The sequence below is a fragment of the Hibiscus syriacus genome, unplaced genomic scaffold (genome assembly GCF_006381635.1).
Source record: "Hibiscus syriacus cultivar Baekdansim isolate YM2019G1 unplaced genomic scaffold, ASM638163v2 tig00111057_pilon, whole genome shotgun sequence".
NCBI classification, from domain to species: Eukaryota; Viridiplantae; Streptophyta; class Magnoliopsida; order Malvales; family Malvaceae; genus Hibiscus; species Hibiscus syriacus.
Window position 1 is genome coordinate 807,328 of NW_024062965.1, and position 4,886 is coordinate 812,213.

Consider the following 4,886-nt stretch of genomic DNA (forward strand, 5'->3'; position numbering starts at 1 on the left):
AACTTTCCGGATAACCTCAAGGAGAGGTATATTAATTTCCACCTTCCGAAGTACGTCTAATATTTCATTTTCCTCAGCTTTTTTATCCTTTTTGTCTAACCTCGATGGAAAAGGTGGTGGCACGTCATAGGGAGATGGCGTCAGATCGTCCATTTGTTCTTTATCATTCTATTTCTGGGATCCTACGTCATCAGTCTTCTTCTCTTTTGGATTGCTTGGTCTGATAGAATAGGTGGTGCTACTACCGTACCACTCCGAAGAGTGATGACACTGACGTTCTCCCTCGGGTTTACTTCAGTTTGAGACGGAAGCTTACCTTGTGATTCCATGCGACTTACGGTTTGAGCCAGTTGGCTCATATCTTGTCTAACTCTTGTAAGTGGGCTTCGATGCGATTCTAAAATTTTTCCTGAGAAAGTGCTAACCTCTCGACAATCGATTCTCGTGATGTCTTCTGCGACTGTTGTTGTGGTGGAGGTGGTCTCGATTGATAGCTTTGATTTGGTCTTGGGTTCTGAGCATAGCTGAAATTTAGATGATCCCTCCATCCTGGGTTGTATGTATTGTCAGAGAGATTATAAGCTCTTTGGGGAGGTCCCGGGAAATTCCCAACTGCATTGACTTGAGCTGTTACGTCATCTTGAATCAGTGGACAACCGTTTGTCGGATGATCAGGCAATGCACATATTCCACATACTCGATTTTGCCCTATATTTCCTGAAACAAGAGAGTTACGACTTTAGTTAGCTTATCGATTTTATTTTCTAAGGAATATGAACTTATCTCATGAACCCTCCGAGAAGGTTCATTATTTGTGCAAAATTGTTGGGAATTTGTAGCCATTGTCGATATTAAGTTCCTAGCCTCATTAGGAGTCATATTCACCAAGGCTCCACCGCTGGCTGCATCGATCATCTTCATTTCCAGGGTAGATAATCCTTCATAAAAGTATTGAAGGAGTGTTTGTTCAGTTAACCCATGTTGTGGGCAACTAGAACATAACTTCTTAAAACGCTCCCAGTAGTTGTAAAGTGACTCTCCATCAAGTTGCTTGATTCAAAGTATTCTCTTTCGTAGTTCACTTACTTTTGCCGCAGGGAAAAAGCTGTCAAGAAAAAGACGAGTCATTTGAGCCAATGTAGTAATAGAATTAGGAGGAAGATAAAATAACCAATCCTTAGCCGATTCGGCTAAGGAAAAAGGAAAAGCTCTAAGTTTTATTTGGTCATCGGTTACTCCCAGTGACGTCATGCTGGAGCAGACCATGTGAAATTCCTTGAGATGTTTGTGTGGATCATCGTTTGGCAATTCACGGAATGTAGGGAGGAGATGAATAAGGCCAGTTTTCAACTGGTATGGAGTTTCGCCTTGGGGAAAATCAATGCTCAAAGGCACTTGTTCAGTAGGTGCCGCAGCTAACTCCCGAATAGTAAGTTCGGCCATCGGATTTGTATTACCTGAATTTGATTCTTCTTCTGGATTTGTTTGCTATCTCTTTCTTTCCCGAAGTGTCTGTGCGTGGAGTCTCATAGCTTTAGCTTCGATCTCTGGCCGTACTCCAATAGTGTGCCCGGATTAGTCCTGGTCATAAATCACAAGCAAACAAAAATTAGTAACTTTGGCGAACTCCTCGGCAACGGCGCCAATTTGACAACTGTCGTTTCGGTGTCAAAATAAATTCCTTTTTCTCAATTAATAAATAAGGAAATATGTAGTATAGAGAAATAAGGGTCGAATCCTCAGGGACTTAGAAAATTACAAATTTATGTTTGAATGGTTTTTAACCAGAAGAAAAATAGTAAAATGGGGGTTTGCAATATGAGATTTAAATAGTAAAAACGAGTAAATAAATTAAAGCAATTAAAGTAAAAATAGGATGGTGAAGATTGTGAATAAATATGGTAAAAATCGCCTCAAGTTTCGCTTTGATTCAATTTCCTTTAGATCATCGAATAAGATTTTCTCTTCAGGATTCACGTCGGTTACTTTTTCTACAAGAGCTATCCCCGAGACTCTATCTTGTATACCAAACACCCAAGGCAATCTTTGATTTCGGCTTCGATAATTGATTCTAACGACATCAATTGTCGTATATCAATTACCGTTTAAGTTCGTAGCGTCCGACTCGGATTGTTGTTTCTATAACCGTTAATTTCGATCTCAATTCCCTCTTGGCGAAACTATCTCGCCAAGTGTGTTCCCAGGAAGTCGAATTGCTTTCTATAAGCCGAATCTTCCTCCCACACATTTAATCGCAACAACCTCTTGACCAAAGTCAATCTTTGATTTTGAAAACTGTTTTGATTTTGAAAAATAAGCGTAGAGATTGAGAGAGATATTCCGAAGATATTAAGGGACCGTTTCAATTCTCCCGTTGGAATTGAATCATCGCGACAGCTCTCGGCTTTTGAAAAGTTTAGCTAAGCATGACAAAAGTCATACTTAGCATTTTGAAAACAAAGCTTGAAAATAAAAGAAAAAAGGGAAAAACTTGAAAAGTAAAAAGAGAAAACTTTAATAAAACTAGAGAGAAAAGAAGAATGTAATTTGAGTGATGAGTTTAGGCTTACCCCAAGTGGGTATTTATAGCTTCTCAAAGCCTAAAGGATAAGCAAAGAAAATAATAAAATAATACAAACGATAATTGTTTTTAAATTTAAATTCAAACTTAAACTAGTCTCGTAATGCAACTCTACTCGTCAATCTTCCAGAAGGCGTGCGGATGAAGTCTTCTAGAAACCGTCGCTGACTGGACCTTCTAGAAGCTGCCACGTCAGACCGCGTCATGCCCAGAGTCGTGCCCATGTCTCCAGTCTTGACCAAATAATAAAAAAATGCAGAATTCGCCCGTTTTGTCACAAATTCTGGAAAGCAAGGATCTGTACAAAAATAAGTATAACACGACCAATTCAGCAGCAATAATTCTACAAAATCGAAGAAATAACAAGCAAAGATTAACGATTTTGAACATTCATCAAGTATCAATACCAATATGAATACATGTATCAATATCAGTATCAATACCAATATGAATACTCGTATCAATACCAGTATCAATACCCACATCAATACCATTATCAATATTATACAATACTAATAGATTCAAAACATCGCTCATCACATCCAAATGTCTCTAGATGCTATAAAATATACAACTAAGCTTGGAAAATGGTCTTAATTTATGAAATGAATAAAATGCCCCTAGGTGGTGTTACCAAAATACCTTAATGATAGATAACTTCAGAACTACCTTTAAAAGTGCACGTAGCGAACGATCGCAAGTGAAAAATCATTGAGAAGGACATGTTTGTAGGTGAAGTGACGTATTATATGAATAATGTGATAGAGAAACCATGTATCATGTGAATATTGATAAAATGATGGTGCACAAGTCGTCCATTCAATTCAAGGGTAAATTGAGGGAAAACGTGATTAGACTAAAGTATCGCTACCAAGTAATAAAATCTAGTCAGGTATCAGTCTAGCAAATAATACAACAAGTGAACAATAGAATCAATAATCATCGTAAAATCAGGAAACACATATGGATATCTTTAGAGGCATAAATAACTAAAATACCTTTCAGTGTTATGTTAGTGTGTGGTGAGGCTACCTCAATTGCCCTAGTGGGAAATTGTCTGTAGTGTGTAGCTAGGCTACCTTAGTTGCCTTTGTAGGGGCATTGTCAGTGTTTTATGGCCTTGAGCCCTCATTCATGCATGTATAATTACATCAATCCAGTACAACAGATATCCTTGACAACTGTGTGAGATCGAGATAATGCTTCAATTGAGTGACAATTGTATCAATGCTATATAACACAAGGTTTCCCCTCCATGATCTATCTAATTGCTATGTGAGACTGAGAGATCATTCAGCAATTTAATGGAAATTTTACTAACTCTATGTGATTAATGGGTTCCTCAATTAACTAGTACATGATGGTTACATCAAACCAGATACTAGTAGTATGTCGCATTCAGATAATACACACCAGTGTCAGTGTCACATTCAGATAATGCACAATAGTGTTAGTGTCACATTCAGATAATGCACTATAGTTTCAGTGTCGCATTCAGATAATGCACAACAATTACAATTAGTATGGTTAGAGACCAAATATAGGTGTACTTACGGCGAGGCCCTTAGCAGAGGATTAAGGAAGGCTTAAGACTCTCATTTTAACGATAAAACAGTTGAACCTTAAGTATGTAGCATTTGATTAAGACCATGCATGTACCTACTACATGTTTATATTTATGAGACTCATAATGTCGCTCTAGATTAACGATTATACTGTTGGGTTTTGTAAGCTTAGCGTTCATATGTTTTCCACCGCCGCAACATGACTACCACATCTCTTCTAAAGTAATGTATTGTAGCTTTAGTGGGCATGTGTATTCACAAAACCTTACTCATGTATTTGGTTTATCAAACTTTGAGTTGTATTATTTGTTTTAAACTATGTGTCACACAACTTCAGTTTATAAGGGTTTTTATAACTATTATATATATATATTTTGGTACCATTCAATATGTTTTGAAATGAAAATGAATATGTTTTGAAGATAAGGGATTGTTTTGATAGCCTAATGTGGCACTTTAGGCATAATCGGGTTTAGGTTGTTACACATATACTATCCCACTTTACCAATTGATAGCTCTATTAAAGCAAGACCTCTATAATAAGCTCGTAATGATTTTATTTAGCTTATAGGTCATGATAGGAGGCATCTAGAACAACGATAGATAATAGAGTGATAAGTTTGCAAGAACATATTATACTAGTGTTAAATAGTCGCCAAAAGATAACATCTTGCCCTTCCATCCATCAAGGTGAGCAAAAAATTTATCCACAATGGGTTTCTATAACTTAGACAAATTTC